The sequence below is a fragment of the Alligator mississippiensis genome, chromosome 1, assembly GCF_030867095.1.
Source record: "Alligator mississippiensis isolate rAllMis1 chromosome 1, rAllMis1, whole genome shotgun sequence".
Taxonomy (NCBI): Eukaryota; Metazoa; Chordata; order Crocodylia; family Alligatoridae; genus Alligator; species Alligator mississippiensis.
In genome coordinates this window covers 333416292-333434905 of record NC_081824.1, presented here as the reverse complement: position 1 = coordinate 333434905, position 18614 = coordinate 333416292, and the positions used below count along the sequence as shown (strand labels likewise).

General features: G+C 40.1%; 1 long non-coding RNA gene across 1 annotated transcript; it reads left to right on the top strand.

Annotated features, from left to right (window-relative positions):
• The first annotated feature begins 4580 nt into the window (after window positions 1-4580).
• Window positions 4581-15275, top strand: LOC109282672 (uncharacterized). The gene is made up of 3 exons (XR_002089699.2): window positions 4581-4702; window positions 13155-13265; window positions 14826-15275. It is a non-coding gene; the product is annotated as an uncharacterized LOC109282672 (long non-coding RNA).
• Window positions 15276-18614: the final 3339 nt, after the last annotated feature.

The window sequence follows — 18614 nt, the reverse complement described above, 5'->3', positions numbered from 1 at the left end:
GAAAAACAGACAAGTCACAGTCTGTCCAGCTCCCAGGTACAAATAAAATGTCCAGAACATAGTTATTTTGGGCAGCTGTTGCTTCATCTGCTACAATTGAGATTGATTCATATTCTGCCAATGCAGAATTTGTAGACTGAATATGCAAAACAATTACTCCTGGTAGATAATCTTGGTGAAGCTTGTTTGCACATGGAAAACTACGAGCATTTGCCATGTGTTTGTTCAAGTGGTCCCTTAATTTAAGGTTATCAGTTCTCTCCAGATGAATGTTGGCAGCTGTGAATACCTCCACTAGCATGAATGGAGCCTCTTTTCTTTTCAAACTGCTTTCGCTGTTTCTTTTAAACATCAAGGATATGTTTAAAACTTGTTTCTTGCTCTGACCTTCAGTCTCTGAAGCAGCCTTTCACTTTATATGCCATTCGGACTCCAAATGCAGATTAATGCTATTTTTTTCTTGACATTCAGGGATATGTTGCATGACAAATAAAACAATTTACCACCATCTGCATGCAAGTTTCCTACAGGGAACTCCCTTAACACAATCCTGAGCTGAAATGCATTTAGCTTTCTTGGATTTCTTTTCACTCATCTTCAGGCTTCAGCATTGCATCTGGCTTCTTAAAAGATGGCAGAGAAACCCTTTCACTTTCTGGACTGGTGCTTTCGCTGAGTCTATGTCAATAGCTCAGACTCTAAGTTGATCTCTCTCAAGCCACATGCTTTATGCCTCCAGTGATTGTGTAGAAGAATACACTTTCTTTGTATTCTGGTAAGCTTTTTTTTTTTTTTTTTTTCCCCCTGGTGATTCCATGCAAAAATCACTAGAATGCCATTTTTCATGGTGACTTTGAAAACCACTATTTTTTGCAGATTCTGCAAAAATCATGAAACTGTGATTTAAGTAGGTCGATAGTGATACTTAACTACATAAAATCCTGACATGCCACAGGCAAAGCAGGGAAACAAAGGTGTAGCTAGAATCCTGCTTCTCCAAGGGTTGTGAAAATACACTTGAGAGATCTGAGGAAAAGGGCCCTGTTTTTGCCTTTCTCTATAACAGGGTGTGTCTTCCCACTGAATTCAGAGGATCTTCCATAGGCAGCATTGATAGTACTTCTCTAACAACTTTAGATGTGTCCTGTACATTGTCCATGCTTCAGTTCCATACGGCCATGTGGGAATCACAACTGCTTCATATACCATGAACTGATGTTGTGATCTTCAAACACTCTTTTCCTCAGGCATCCAAAGGCTGCACTTAAACATTTGAGTTGATGTTGGATTTCTTCATTAATGTCAGCCTTTTGTGAGAAATGGCTTGTGAGGTATAGGAACTACTCTATGGGGCAGAGCTGTACTGCTATCCAGTGCATCCACAAGTTGCGGATAGCGGAATGACCTTCAGGGAAGGCTAGCTGTGAAATAAGCAGGGGTAACTCCAAAGAATAAGCAGTCATGGACCAAGCAGTGGCAGCATCTGGATGTAGTGAGGACACAAGATGGCAATGGTTACCTTTCTGAAAAGCCACTTCTCTGTAATTTTCACCAATTTAGTATTTGGGCTTTTGGTTTTTCATTCTGAGGGGTAGCGTCTCATGTTTGTCAATATTGAACTTCTCTAGCCCAGGTTTCCAATTTGTCAGGATTGTTCTGAATTGTGCTTCTTTCCTCTAGTTTGTTCACAGTTCTTCCCAGTTTCATGTCATCTACAAATTTGTTCATAAAGCTCTTTATTCCCACATGAAATTGCTTAACTCAAGGCCACAGGTCACTGTTTATGTAAGATTAGGATCAATATCCTGACACCCCTAATGAGACTTGGTTGCATAAGTCATCTTTTGAGGTAGAGGTCTGATGGCACCCAACTTCTACATAATTACTTAGTGCAGTGGTTCTCAACCTTTTTAGATACAAAGCACCCTATTTTTTCTGTCACTACAGAAAAATAATGGGACAATTCTTCTGTTGCAAAGAAAGACAACAACAAACTTTGCTGAACCATACATTGTGGGGAAGGAACCTAAGTTCTGATTAAAACTGACTTGTACTAATAAATTCCTATTTGCATCCAAGCTCAGTTGCCTTCTTTCTCACTGGGGAAGTTTTGGGCATGTGCAGAAAGCAAAAGCACAGGCACATAGGAAACTTTCAGGTCAAATAGGGAGGTGCCTAGTAACCTCCTTAGACTAGAAGGGGTAGGTGGCCACCAAGTAGGAAAGTTTGGGGCTTCCTTAAGTCCCTATAAATTTTGTCTTAAATGCCTTCTTTTTAGCTAACCCAAAGTTTAGCGGTAATATGATTGTGGTCTGTAGAAACCCATATGGAAGATGACTCCTGGCAGTAGAAAACTCTTCAAAAAAGTAGAAAAAAAAGTCTTAAAAGATGCAATGCCTAGGCTCTGAAGTCAGCTGAATTCTGGCTAGAAATTTTTAACAATAAGAATTTCAGCATTGGAACAAGTTACAAAGAATTGTAATGGCTTCTGAATCAACTGAAGCGTTTAAACCCATCCTGGATATTTTTCTGTAGCTCAGAAGCAAAATATAGTCTTGACACAAGAAATATGGGATGATTGTCTCTGGCTACTGTTGTATAAATAACATAATGGTCCCTTTAGTCTTAAGATTTGTGAATCTGTGAATGATCCTCATTTTAAGGATGGGGAAATTCCATACAGAGACCATTACAACATGGCCAGATTTACTCGTTTGCTCATTTTTTATATTGTAGAAATAAATGAATTATTTTAAAATGTTGACACTTTGAATATGTGTACCAAATGGACAAACAGAGAAACTGCTTCACAATTAAAAAGAGTAAAATTCCTGGTAAGCTTTTTCAGTAGAAAGTTTTAAAAAAAGAAAAAGAATGAATATTGCTTGGAAATATATAGGAAAAAATGCAACAGATTCAAAAGTATACAAATATTGTAGGAAACATGTTAAGAACTAGTTAGTTAAATCAATATATACCCTCAAGGTCAAGAAGAATGTCAGGAAAAATGGAAAGCTTGGAATGACATATTAGAGAGTTATCAAAAGCAAAATTTAGTTATGAATCCTTAGAAGAAATAAACTTACCCATTTATAATGTAGTCTAAACTCATTTGCCAATCTAAAGCAGTGACTGATTGCTTAAAGCTTCATCTGTAAATGTCTGATAGCCAATAGGGTTGAAAAACAAACAAACAAGAGACAAATTAATAAACAAAAACACCTCATAAAGAAATACAAGTTAATTAGCATATTTTAAATTCTAAATACAAAAAAAATCCATAAACTGCAATCTATCTTTCATGTGTTGTTGTTGTTGGTTGTTTTTTTTTTTGGGGGGGGGGGTGGTTCATTGCCACTTTTACAAAATACCAAATATAATTGTTAAAATAAAATTATCCATCACTGTCCATTTTGACTTTTAAGGAACTAATCCAATGACCGTTAAAGACTCAGAGGGGCTCAGAAATGTCTTTATAACTTGGCTTTATTTATTTTTTAATGGAAATAAAAGAAGTGTGTGTGTGTGTGTGTGTGTGTGTGTGTGTGTGTGTGTGTGTGTGTGAAAAAAAAGTCCATTTTTCTGTAATGACCAAAGAAACAGTTCTGCATAAAAAACTGAGTGAGTCTACAAAGTACAAAAAACTTTTTGAGTTTCACAGGTGTTATGACCTTGAGAAATCAATAACAATTTTGAAATATATCTAAAACTACACCTAGCTTATCATCATTAAGTCCATACACATTGATTAACTACACATGGACCCCTTAGTAGGTTGTATGAACTTTGGTGCCTGACATCAACCCCACTTGGGCTTTCTTTATAATCCATTCTTTTCCAATTTGTATTTGAAGATCATGGAGGCCTGCAGTCTCAAGAAAAGGAAATTTGCCAAGTGTAATTTCACGTTTCACTGACCTCTGTGCCATTTATATCCATGTTTTTCTTTTATTTACTGTAAGCAGAAATTAGTTCAAGAGAGAGACATCCACAAATCAGTTCCTACATGGTTTCCAGTTGCAATTTGAAACCTTCTGTTGGAAGCTAAAAGGTATATTATAGTTACAGAAGAGTGTCTCATGAAGCTCAGGCTAGTTAAGGGTGATTTAAAAATCAACCCTAAGTATCACAGCAGACATTACCCTAACCAATGAATAGAATAAGATAAAAAGTTCTTAATATTTTAATGTGAAAGCAATCCAAATTTAAAAGAAAGCTAAGAAACTGACATTTCTTAGCTTACCTAACTATTCCTTGAAGACCACCAAGATTCCTTAAATTATGAACTGAGCTTTATTGATTGTACATTAGAGAATATACAAACTTCTAAAGTTCTTCCTCATAATGTGAATGTGGATAGGATTTTAAACTGAAATTTTTAACGTGTGCTAAATATATTTTATAACATATTTCTATATATAATAGAAATTTACTTACAGAATTCAAAAGGGAAATTGTTGTCTAACATATCCAAACACCGTATTTAAATAGGTTTTTCATCTGAATTCACTTAGATCCAATAGCAACATTATTTTATATTTATGAATTGCTTTTTATTCCCTGTTGCTTTTGTTACAGATAGAGGTATACATAGATGTCACCTTGCTGTACCACTTTACTACAGCTGCCCTTAGAATGGAAATATGGTAATCTTTTTTGCACCAACAACTCTACACACAAGCATTTTAAGAGACAGTGTAAGGTAAGAAGCACTCAAGATTTCAGCAGTGGGATTTAGTCTTCAGTTCAACAGTTACACTCGGTGACAGTGACTTAGTACATCATGCTTCTTTAATGGTTTGTTTGAAATGAGCTGGTGGTCTTTCTCAACTAATTTTTTTTTCAGGGGACAGGTACCATTATGGATAATAACTGTCTATCTTCCTGTCAGTCATGATAGGTAAGTCAAAGACAGGAAAACTGAACTGCTTTATCATACCTAATGGTGTTCTCTTTGAAAAAGGATGGATGTGGCATAGAGAGGTTTCGATGGCTATCACTCATGTCATCCTTATTCTTTGGGTGGAACAAGGATATTTTATCTTCATAGCTCTAAATGAAGCACCATTCAGGAACACTACATTTACTTTAAAAATGAAGGAGACTGAATAAAAAATAACATCCTAGTTGAAAATTTTGGAAGATTTTTCATTTAGAAAAAAACCTGTTAAAATTACCATTTGGACAGAGCACTTGAAATGAAACTCCTGTTTTTCACACAATTAAAACTTTAGGTCTTAACTTAAAGTTAACTTAAAGTTAACAACTTAAAACTCTAGGTCATCCTAGAGAAGTCTTGTCCTGATCCAGAACCATAAGCATGTTTTCCCATTTTCTTCAAAGTACTTTGTATTAGGTCCTTAGGCAGAGAAACATTGATAAATGCAGTATGCTTACACAAGCTACATTTTTTGTGTGATTGGGCACCTGAAAGTGCTCTACAGCCATACCATGACACATGTGCATAGTTGTAGAGCACTTTTAAAAAGGCTGACTGTGAAAGAAATTAAGCCTCCTCAAATTAGGTATTAGACAAGGTTCTCTGCTTGTGAGAGAGAGCTTGTGTTTCCTAGGGTTAATTTTTCACATACTGGGGACTGTGCTGAGTCAGCCCAGCTCCACCCCCAAGACTGTCAACAGGGAGGGAGGGGGGAGGGAGGATGAGGAAGCACTGAGCTGCTGGCTGGGCTTTCATGCCCTGGAACTAAAAGGGTCGGGCATGGATCAGAGCCCCCTCATCTTGCAGGCCCAGCCTGGCTCCCTACCAGTAACCCAGCTGAGCTGGAGGTGGGGCTGTGAGGTGGGGGCTCTGATAAACACCTCTCCCCCAGCTCAGGGTAGGCAAAGCCCAGCTAGCAGCTTGGTGCTGTTGGCTTCCCTCTTCTCCTCCCCCTCTTCCCCCCCCCCCCCAGCTGATAGTACTGATAGTCCCGGAGCTGAGGAAGAGGGGGGGCTGAGGAGAGAGGTGGTTTGGAAGCCTCCTCAGAGGGTCCTGGAGCACTCCTACCTGCTGCCTAAGAGGGCCAATGCAGGAAGGCTGGATCCCTCCAGACACAACAGGCAAATTTTGTTTGGTCAGGGAGGTGCTGTAACTCATGGCACTTTATGTAAAGCACCATGAGTTAGGGTGGGGGCCTGAACATCTGTCTGAACCTGTAATAATTATTATTTATCTCATTTATGCTCATTTATGCTTCTTATGCAGCAGTGACTAATCCCATTTACTTTTCATAATTGAAATAAAGTTCAATATTATGGAATATGATAAACAGAAGTGGATTTGGTCAGATATGCCTGCCTGATCCAGCCTAAAACCAGCCTAAAGAATGCAGAGTTGATCCAACTGATTCTCCTTTAAGGGGGCCCCCATCCCAACCTGCCTCCCCAACCCCATTCACCTCCCCCCCCGCACCCTACACACACACAGTGGCATTATGTTTCAAATCCCTCAGCAGTAGTTCATCAGGACTTTACTATGAAACTGATCACTAAGAAGGTTTATTTAGTACATCTTAGATAATGTCTTAAATAAAATGTATCTGAGATTTTTGAAAGTGTGTCCAACAAGTATCTCTATTTATTAAGAGATACTCAGTTTCACAGTAGCTAGGGTCAGGAGGGACCTGAACAGATCATCTAGCCTGACCCCCTGCCACAGGCAGGAATGAATGCTGGGTTCACAAGACCCCAGACAGGTGATCATCCAACCTCCTCTTAAATTTGCCCAAGGTACAAGCAAGGACCACTTCCCTGGGAAGTTGGTTCCACATTTTGGCCACCCTAACTGTAAAATATTGCCTTCTGATCTCTAACCTAAACAAATCTCCATCAGCTTATTACCATTGTTCCTCGTCACCCCAGGTGCTGCTGGGGAGAAAAAGGGCTCTACCTATTTGCTGTTGATCTCCCCTGATGAGTTTGTAGGCAGCCACCAGGTCCCCCCTCAGCCTCCTCTTGCTGAGGTTGAACAGGTTCAGGTCCTTCAGTCTCTCCTCGTAGGGCCTGTCCTGCTGCCCTCTCACCAAGCGGGTGGCCCTCCTCTGAACCCTCTCCAGGCTGACCACATCTGTTTTGAAGTGCGGTGCCCAGTACTGGACTCAGTACTCCAACTGCGGCCTGACCAAAGTCACATAGCGGGGGAGTATCACCTCTCTGGGCTGGTTTGAGATGCACCTTTGGATGCATGACAAGGTATGGCTAGCCTTGCTGGCTGCGGTCTGGCATTGGTGGCTTATATTCATCTGGAGTCAATAATGACTCCAAGATCCCTTTCCGCCTCTGTGCTTTCAAGACGGGAACTCCCCAGCCTGTATACATGCTGTGGATTCCTTCTCCCAAGGTGCAGCACCCTGCATTTGTCTATGTTGAACCCCATCCTATTCTCATCTGCCCACTTTTGTAGTCTGTCTAAATCTATTTGCAGCTTCTCTCTCTCTCTTCAAGTGTGTCCACCTCGCCCCACATCTTAGTGTCATCAGCAAACTTGGACAGCATGCTTTCCACTCCCTCATCCAAGTCGTTGATGAAGATGTTAAACAGTGTGGGCCCTAGGACCAAGCTCTGGGGTACCCCACTGCTCACATCTCTCCAGGTTGAGTACAACCCACCCACCACTACTCTCTGGGTGCGCCCCATCAGCCATTTTTTTTTTTACCCAACCAACTGTTTAGGCATCAATGCCACAGTCACTTAATTTATTGATGAGGATGGGGTAAGAGACAGTGTCAAAGGCCTTCTTAAAGTCTAGAAAGACTACATCCACGGTGACACCATCATCCAAGGATGTAGTTATTTGGTCATAAAAGGCAATCAAGTTGGTCAGGCAGGACCTGCCTTTTATGAACCTATGCTGATTGCCCCTGAGCATGATCTCCCCTGCAGGCCCCCCACAGATGTGCTCTTGATGATTCTCTCCAAGATCTTCCCTATCACTGAGGTGAGGCTTATAGGCCTATAGTTACTTGGGTCTTCCTTCCTCCCTTTTTTGAAAATTGGGACCACATTAGCCAGTTTCAAATCCCCCGGCACCTGGTCAGATGACCACGAATGCTCATACAGCTGGGCCAAGGGCTCCATGATGACCCCTGCCAGCTCCCTCAACACCCTTGGGTGGAGGGCATCTGGACCTGCAGATTTAAAAATGTCTGGCCATTCCAGAAGATCCATAACTACATCTGCACTGACTGAAGGCCTGACAGAGCTATCCCCAAGATTGTCCCTACCTCTGGTAGGTGGGATATCCTGGTCCCTGTTCAAGCAAACAGGGGCAAAGAAACTGTTAAAAAATATCAGCTTTTTTGTCTGGAGCAGCCACAAGATTACCATTGGCATCTTGCAGGGTCCCTACATTACCTGGTGCCTTCTTCTTGCTCCCAATGTACTTGAAACAGGACTTTTTGTTGTCCTTAATCCTGGATGCTAGCCTGAGTTCCATCTCTACCTTGGCCTTCCTAACAGCCCTCCTACACTTATGGGCCAAGGAGGAGTACTCCTTCTTGGTGATAGCTCCTCCCTTCCACTGGTTGTACTCTCCTCTTTTAGTCCTCAGGCATTCCTGAATGCCCTTGCTGAGCCAAGGGGGTTTCTGAGCACTCTTACCCCCCTTGCTTCTCTCAGGGACTGTTACCATCTCCTCTACCTTCTTGGCTCTCAGTGCCTCCCCCTGTAGTCTGCTAAACTCATTGAAGTTGGCCCTTCTGAAGTCAGGGGCTTTAGCCTTGGTGTAAGCCCTTGATGCCCTGTGTTGGATACTGAAATCCAGCAGGTGATGATTGCTATTGCCCAGGTGATCAAGGACATACAGTCCCCTCACCAGGTCTTCCCCCGTGGCCAGGACTAGGTCCAGCAAGGCGTTATCCCTAGTGGGGCTGTGCACTTCCTGGATAAGGTGAAAGTCCTGTAATACAGCCAGGGACCTATGCAAGTGGGCAGACCTGGCTGTCTGCTTCCCCCAGCAAATGTCTGGGTAGTTTAGGTCATTCATGATAATAACATCCCTTGACCTAACCACCTCCATAAGCTGACTGGAGAAGTCCTGGTCTAGCTCTTCTCCCTGGTTGGGTGGTCTGCAGTAGACACCCACCGTAAGGTCCCTTTCACCACGCCCCCCCTTGTAGTTTGACCCACAGTGTCTTTGCCTGACCCTCCTCTAACCCGAAGCTAATTCTTGATGATGTGAGGCGCTCTTTGACATAGAGCGCAACCCCCTCACCTTTCCTCTCTGTGCTGTCTCTTCTATATAGGTTGTACCCCTGAATGCCCACCGCCCAGTCACTGAAGTGATTAAAAAGCCTTCCACTGACTACACTCATAAATAGGGAGTTTTCCACAGAAAAATGGAGTAAAACACAGATTTTCCTTTTACCAGAGGCAAACACAGATTTCTTATTTTACCAGAGAAACTCGTGGATTTCACAGTTTTGCAATGAGCCCTCTGCAGGTCATAGAGGGGGTGCCATGTGTACTGCCCAGCTGGGAGGTGCATGGGGCTTGGTGCCCAGGGCCCCAGTGCACAGCTGCAGGGCCCAGCATGGAGCAGGATGGGAGTGTGGGTGGCTTTTCCTGGAGGGGGGAGGGGGTAGGACTGGCTCCCCTAGATATGGGGAAACACATATGCTTGCCTGTCAGAGGTAACTCTCACCTCAGGTTGACACACATGAAAAAGTTTACAAAGTATTTATCTCGCATCACTTTCATTGTATGGTCTTTTTCCACCCATTTGTGGTATACAGTCCTTGCTTTTAGGCTGTCTGAACTGGGTCTCCACTGGAGCTCTGCCTGCAGCGGCTCTCATGGCCAGACTGCCTCTTTTGGGCTAAGTCCTAGGCCTTTGAACCTCTCCTTGGGTCACCTGACCCTCTACTTCTGCTCCCAGTCCTGCCAATTACTGCCTACACCTGTGGCAGGCAGCCATCTTATTTAGATCCCTTTCACCATTAAGTCTATTCAAAAGAAATGGGTTAGCCAGCAGGCCCTGGGGTCCCCACCTCCCACCCTCCCCTTCTCAGTAATGGAGCAGAGGGCCCATTACAGTCTTTCTCAACTTCTTCTCACTATTATTTTTAACAAGTTGATATAACAATACCTCCTTTCCCCCTTGCCTTTACTTTGTGAGGGGGTAGGAGAATATTGTTATCTCAGAAACAAGCTAGTATTTATCTTCACAAAAATGTGAGAAAAGAAAAATGCATTCATTATACTTTTTTTTAAATAACTTTATTCATAGACTTTTTATTCTTGCTATAGCAAATACTGTTCCCCCCACCATCTTATTCACTGTTCACTAGTCTCCTTTGTTTTCTCCAAGTTGTCCAAGCTGTGGCTGAGACAAGAAGCCAAGAAAGGCTGTTCTCCCCCAACCCACCGAAAGGAAACTAGTATAATAAACATTTCAGAAAAACAAATGAAAAAGACAAACACAAAGAAAATAGAACGTGACCATTCAGCTATTTTTTATAATTTAAGTAGGTACATCAACTCTCTATAAAGACTTTACATATGCTAATTTGGAGATACTTTTTGGGTGACATCCATAGCATATTACATACAAGTGGAAGGTACACATATATATCTACATGCAGTGGGGGATATAATTATGATACAGTGGGGTTTTTTTAAGACATTGTGCAATTCTGTCATAACTGTATCGAAATGTATGCAGGTGATGGACAGGGTTAAGACAGAGTGTCTGAATGTTAGATGCTCAAATCAAATGTTCTTTCAGTATCTTTTCTTAGGCAGAAGGCAGGGTAGAAAAGTACCTTATAGACTAATTGAATCAGAGTTGCATAGTTTCATGAGTAGAAGCTCACTTAATCAAAGGCTCTTTATATCATACATCAGCTACATATATACACATATGCATATATAACCATTCTGCCAGGTGCCAGATAGCAGCAACAAGGGCTAGGTTCACCTGTGGGGTTTTACACAAATGTATTATCTTGGCTCAAGTTCCCCTGCAGAAACCTGGGAAAATAATTTCTTCCTGTGTGCTTCAATTGAACAGACTTCCTCAGTCATAAGAAATATCAAACTATATAACAGGGTTTATTAATGGAAAAAGGGAGGTAAGCTGACAAACAGATATAAAAATATCTTAATAATCAATCAGTGCCCCCCTCAACCCACTACTAATAGTTAAGCACAGTCAATAGGTTCACAGTTCTCACTTAGTCCCACACATGGGGACAGTGGAGTCAGTAGGGCTAAAGCAATTCTTAGCCCCAGGTTTCCCTTGGCTAACCACTGTTGATGTTGCCAACCATTGTCACTGCTGGGTGATGCTGCTTCCCATTGATCCTTACTGCTGCTGGGCGTGTTGCTCCTTCAACTCACTGCCCACTTCTGCTGGAGGTGCTGGTCCTTATTGTATGCTGGCATCACTGCTGGGGATTGGGGGGGGGGGGCACTGCTCCTCACCACTGCTGTTCCTTATTGCTTCTCACCAATTGTGGGAGGGTGCATATTGGTTGCAAAGGCAATTCAGTTCTCTTAGGCCATGTCCACACAAGCATGGGCCTTTGTTTCCTCAGGGACAAGAAGCAGCAGTACACCTTGTGCCACTGTTAGTTGTCCTCAGAGTGCACATCAGATTACCCTGGGTGGGGTAGGGGAGACTTGGGCCGGCATTGGGCTGGCTGCAGCAGCCTTACCTGAGGTCCTGGGGGGCTCTTGAGGCTGCAGCAGTGGAGATCTTACCAGGAACTGGAGCATGGCTCTGGCCAGCCAGGCTCCAGTTTTGAGCAGCACATGCTGTACCTATGTGCACCACCTTGCATTATCTGGTGCCACTGACATGTCTATGGTGCTACATACTTGCCAGATTCCCAGATTCCCAATCTGGCAGGTTTATAGATAGTATCCAAGATATTTGAAATTGCTGTTCTTAAGTGAGTTAGGTGTAGGGCTGCATCAGAGAAGGAAATAACACAACTTATCCAAGAACAGAGGAGTAAAATTATTTTTCTTTAGTACAAATAGATATCACCAGCATGGCTAAAATGCTGACTAAGGCAGAGGTATCAAATATACAGCTCATGGGTCTTCAACTGACCCTGGGGCCTGGTGAGGGCTGGCATGATATACGCAGCACAGAGTGTGCACTGCATGTGGTAGCTATGGTAGGCCAGCACTGAGTAATGAGTCTCAGGCTGGTGTGTAGTGGGCCATACAGAAGCCAGTTAAGTGGGAGCTATGGCGCTCCCTTCTGGTATTTGTTGGGACTGGATTTATGACCTAGATACCTTGTTCTGGGAAGACCCAAACCCTCAAACTGACCACAACTTCTCTATTTGATAATAGGCAAATTCTGTTGATATACAGTGATAGCAGATAAAAATAATGCAGGCAAGACAAACAAAATAACCCCCAGGATTTTATGCCTACCAGTCCTATGGCTGTCATAGAGGGAAAGTACATCTTGTCTGAATGCAAACTTCACCCTGAGGTTCTTTCTTGAATGTCAGATGATGTCAGCCTGGAGGTCGAAGACTGAGGCCCACCCTTCCCTACGGGAGGTGGGGGTAAGACGGGCTAGTGGTGTGCCTGCTGCCCATGGTGGCCTCGGATTCCCCTCTTGGGGACCCTTTGCTGCTCTGAAATCCCTCCTTTTGTAACCTTTTTCTCCTCTGATGACATTACAACTCCAGGTATTATTGATTGGTCTCCCGGTGGTCATCATACTGTTTACATTCAGTTTACATACTCCTTGGTTTCACAAACCCATCACATGCACCCAGCTTAATTTGGGCATATACTGGGTCCCCTAATTTGCTGTGTCCACCAAAACTGGAAACTCCAAAGGCTCTGCAGTTGGGCACTGTGACCTAATAACACCTTATCTCATGTTACAGAACAGTGTTCATGTTTCCCAGCCTGTGTATGCCCACTTGTCTGTTGGCTTCAGACACAGTATCTGCTGGTTCTAGACACAGAGGTCCTTGAAGGAAACTTTGTCACAAACAGGCTTTTAGAAACCAATTAACCCTTACCATTCCCTTGGACAATTGTTCTAATGCAATCTACTTTACCTACAAGCCAATTTCCAAAAGCAAACCTCTAAATATTATTTACTAGCCATAAGTATTATTTTATTGTAATATTCTTTAGAACTTTTAAACCCAATCTATTTCCACACGTTGACTTTTTTTCAGTCTTGGAAGGAATTACCACGCAAAGGTTGCAGTACTTATCTTGATCAGTTTTAGAGAAGCCAGCCAATCTTGAAGATATGTAGTTGAAGACTGAATCCTGATTTCCTCCAGGTAGATTATAAAATACTTTTTAAACATAGGCCTGTAAAAATTTGCTTTCAAGATTGACAAATTCCATAATATTGGTACAACTGGGATTCAGTTTGCTAAATAATAGCTTCCTAGATAATAGTTCTTATAAATTATTAAACAATAGCTTTAATCCTATTTCATGCAAAAGGATTTTAGATTCAGTATGTCCTATAATTTCTCTGTTTGTTTTTGTGTTAATGAATTCTTCTACTAACAGGTCACCTGGAGGCAAAGATGGAAATGACCTTTTTTCTCTCTGTGCTCCTATTCTGCTGGTTGATGCAGTTTATATCTGTAGACCACTGATTTGGGTATCAGTGGGCTCATCTACACGAGATGCTAAATGCACAGTAGACTGATTTTACTGTGCATTAGTGTGTCACAGCAAAAAATGTGCTAATGCTCTAATGCGTGGTACACTTAGTCCACTGTACATTAAGCATCATGAAAAGACTGTGCACCATTGCTACCATGCATTAATACCAGCTACTCCACATTTATGTAGTACCTTATATTAGAGGTACTAAATGCACAGTAACAACAGCTCATTAATGCACGTGTAGATCTCTTCCTATTCTCCCACAATTTTCCTTATTCCCAGAATGCTCCTTATGTTTACTACAACCCCGCAATTGCTTTCCTGATCTAATCTAGGGCAGATGTTTTGCCATTGTATACTGATAGAGGAATACTGAAAAATGGAACCAGGTGGCAAGAGTCTGACACACATACATCTGGAGAAGGCAAAGTGAAATATATATGTGTGTGTTGGTAGATAGATAGATAGATAGATATGTCATTATACTTTGCTTGTTTCACACACACACTATATATATATATATATATATATATATATATATATATATATATATATATATATATATATATTCCTTTCCTCCTACTGAGAATGTGTGTATATATATATATATGTATGTTCTCTCCCCTACCTTGGGGGTCTTTAAGAGAAGGCTGGATAGGCATCTGGCTGGGGTCACCTGACCCCAGCACTCTTTTCTGCCTAAGCAGGGGGTCATACTCGATGATCTGTTGAGGTCCCTTCTGACCCTAGCATCTATAAATCTATTAATCTATGAATATTATATATTATGATATATATTCTTCATATAGCATAGATTATATGAAAAAAAATATATATATAAAACTTGGAACAAGGAAAATATAATGACATATTTGTCTGTCTGATACACACACACACACACACACACACAGATATATACTGTTTTATAGTTACATCTATCAATCTATCTATCTATAGAACTAAATGTACATACATACACAAATACATACACACATACATATATGGAATGGTGTATTGTCCCAAAAACGTATCTTTGTTTTACCAGTGTATAGTGTAGTCTTAAAAATTTTAAACTAAGAGAAAACTGCAATTAGATTTTAAGGTTGTGAGACACCAAGCATAAACTTTTCCAATTCCATACTTAGTGTCATGAGCACTGTGTGCATAACTGGAGTGTATAATTGCTGTCAATTAATGTAAAATGTTTCTCTTTGAAAAAGTACAACAAGAAATGTGCCAAAGAAGACAAGTCCATCAACGTTCCAAGCAGCTGAAGACTGAACGCTACACCATCTGTTTGATTAAATAAAACTACACGTTAACATGTTTTGATGGAGTTCAGATTAAGTGACAATGCTGATTGATGCTCCCAGAAACTGCTTATACAACTGTCTCCTAATACTGTATATCACCTACACAATAAGTAATGGATCAATTCACAACATTTATCCTACTCCTCAGTGCCTCCAACAAAGCCTCAATGGGGGATTAATCAGACTTTCTATCTAACTGTTCTGCCATTTTTTGCCAGACAAATGAGACAATCTCAATTAAAATAATGCTCTGTCCAGCACATCTATACATTAATTAATGTGCTGTAATTATTGCAGATTAAGCTTAGTACCTGTAATGACAGGTACTAACTTAACTCACTGAAATCAGTGCAGATGAAAGGTTTTTTTGTGATGCTACATAAGCATTAGACTATATATACTGTGCATTAGTGCATTACCATGGGCCTTGCCTGCCACATTAATTTGCAGTAGAATTAGTCTTCTGCGCATTAAGAATCTTGTATAAATGCACCCTGTAAATGCTTTCTATTATGATGCATCATTCCAATTGCACAGATAATATTTTTAAAGCATGAAGATTCTGATAAGAATGTGGATTCAGAGATTCTACTTGTTCCCTTTACAGGTTAAACTGGTTAAATTGGCTGAACATATTTTTCCCAATTAGATTACTTGTATACCAAGTATTGTAAAACATATAGATTAATTGAATGCTGTTATAAGGCAGGATCCAAATTGATAAACTGAACAGCTAAACAGGGTATATAACATGTTATATATCAAAGAACATTGACCTCAGATATATTTTTGTATGCTCCTATCTCATGATTGTTATCCAGAAAATAAGGTACTTAGAACTGTTGGAAAGCATGACTTAGCCAATATTATTTACAATTTATGTCATAATGTCAGGGATAGAATCTATTCTCAAGGGTAACATTCAACTGCCAAAATCCTTACACTATCCTTTCTCTTCTTGCAGTCATTTGCTTCATGTATTACATGTCTTCCAACTACTATGGCAAATGAGGTGTAGATCCTTCAAACTACCTTATTCTGTACTTGACACCAGTTCATTTCTAGAACACCATTCATCCTGTGCACTAGGGGAGGTCAGGCCCATCTATAGAATTGATGGTGATGGAATTAAAGGTATACAATAATGGATACAGAGGAGAAGGGGTAACATTTTTAGAGGCCCCCTCTACATGTTACATGTATTATGCAATACCTCAGTTAATCACACAATTAATTTAGATTGCTTACATGTACAAAGGTCAAACCAGCTATAAAGTTATTGCTGGAAACTATGTCATAACTTTATGGTTAGTTTCTATCCAGCTTTAATTTGCATGTGGGGAGCTGCTGGGACCCATAGTCCACAGCTGTGGGACTCTCAGTCCCAGCAGCCATGGGACACTGCCATCGCTGTAAGGCCCATCAGTTACAGAACTTGAAGCTGCAGGAGCCTGTTACTTGATAGTGCAGGGTGAGCCCAGAACAGTGATTCCAGTGATTCACTGGCATGGCAGCAGGCGCAACAGGGTGGAATGTGCATCAGATCCTATCATACCTTTACCTAAATGTCCAGAGAGACCCAGAAGCATATAGATTGACTGAATTAGGTTCATTTTTTATGAGAACAGCAAATAGGCATACAGCATGAGAATATTTAAAATACCAGTATGCTTAATAGGAAAAAAAATATGGTTTGCATTAGTTAAATGAATTTGTACATCAGGTGATTACAAAATGATGTTTTTGTTATGTTTCTTGGGATCAGTAAAATGAATTCCAACATAGTTTATTATAATTTGTTATTGGTGTTAATGAAAAGGATATATTTTGCTTTTAAAACCATCATCATGAAACTTAATTGAAAAAAGAAACAAACAAACAAAAAAACCCAGTCTGTTCTAAATATGTTTTATGACATCCTCATCACTGTAGGATTTGAATAATTTTTAGTGGCTTATTAATAACTTTACTGATAGCTTGACCAATTATATTCCAAGGCTGCTTACAGATGTGGAAAAATAAATGACACTTTATTTTCAGCTTCGTGTGCCCCCATGCCAAGCCCGGTGCATGCCCAAATGAGAGATCACATTAGTTTGACCCAGCTTGCCCAATATCTGTATAGAGCCCATGCTTCAGTGGGGCTTTTTGGCCCTTTTATCTAATAGTTAATTAAATCACCTTTATATAAAAGGGCCAAAAAGCATCGCTGAAGCAACTAATTTATACAGACCCTGGAGAGCTGGGTGGAGCTAACTCAATGCCTCTTCTGTTAAAGCGCTGGGCTTTTTTTCATGTCTGTCAGTGGCCAAATGATTATTCCAGAATGTATAAAGAAGGAATGGAAGGTTAAATGTAACTGTAAACCTTCAAGGTCACTCATGTTTACATATTTTGTGGATCACGTTGTGCCCTTGCTTATTTTTTAATAAATAAGGTTAATGACGATTAAATATTGGAACATGGTGGAGATTTTCACTTTTAGATTATCTCTTCTTCTATGTTATTGTACAAAAGTAGAGACTTTTCTGAGTCTCTAACATTCTTCAGGGCAAAGTTAAATTTCATAAATGGAAGCTCTGGTGCTCAACACCGTATAGATTCAAGCTTTTAAATTAAAAACAAAAACTTAGGAATTCCCATACTAATATGTATATTCCTTTAAAAAAGTATACTTATTAAGTTACTTTGTTTTGTCTCTGTTTAAAAGGTCTATCTTTTTTATGAACTCCATTATTCTGTAATATGTTAAAGTCAGCCTACTGGTCTTGTTAAAATACTTGAAACTCCTAGAATTGCCTATACAGTTATCTGATTAAAATGTAGTTTTTAAATTCCTCTGGTATTACTATAAACATTATAACTCCCATAAAGATTAACCAAAATGTCATACTTCCCATGAGATGTTCTAATTTCCATTTGATTTTTTTCTCAACTTTATTGAAGCACCATTATTTGAGATGAAAATGGCAGGTTTTTATTTACACCTGTAGCTTTGTAAAACAGCTTTGTTTAGGCTTTACCTAAATAAATAGCACTCTGAATCGAAATGGTGGGTACTGAGAAACTCCAAAATATTAGTGGATAAGCCATTAAGATATAAATACCAGCAATAAAACAATTAGGATGCTCTTATGGGTCTTCTGGGATTTTAGAGAAAGCCAGAGAACTTGGAAATAACAGAATATGGCCACTACAGGTCTCCTAAAATCTCTTCACTAATTTCTGCAAAAGAAAAAGGCAACAGAAATAAACTATTTCCTAATCTGTACTAAATGAATTGTTCATACTATTCAAAGTCATGTACAATTAAAATGCATGCATTTTTAAAACCCAATATGGAAACAAACCTATTTTGAATATTATACAAACATCTTGAGTCTCTGAAAGACTTGATGAAGTTTAGCTCCTTCTAATCCTAATTTGAAAATATATGAGATGTTTGTTTAATGAATGTTATGCTTCTTTAATTTGAAGCAAAACCAAGAATGGTTCTGTCCACAGCAACCTAGAAATGTGGAAACCAAATTTTCCACTAAGCTGTATCTTGTCACCCAGTTTATATCTTATGCTCTAAACAGAGCTAAGAAGTTGTAGAAAAAGAAAACAAATATTTTGTTAATTCTACCCAAATGTAACAGAATCAGTGTTCTGCTTTTGGAAGAAGGTCAAAGTGGGAAATGTAAGAATTCCTCG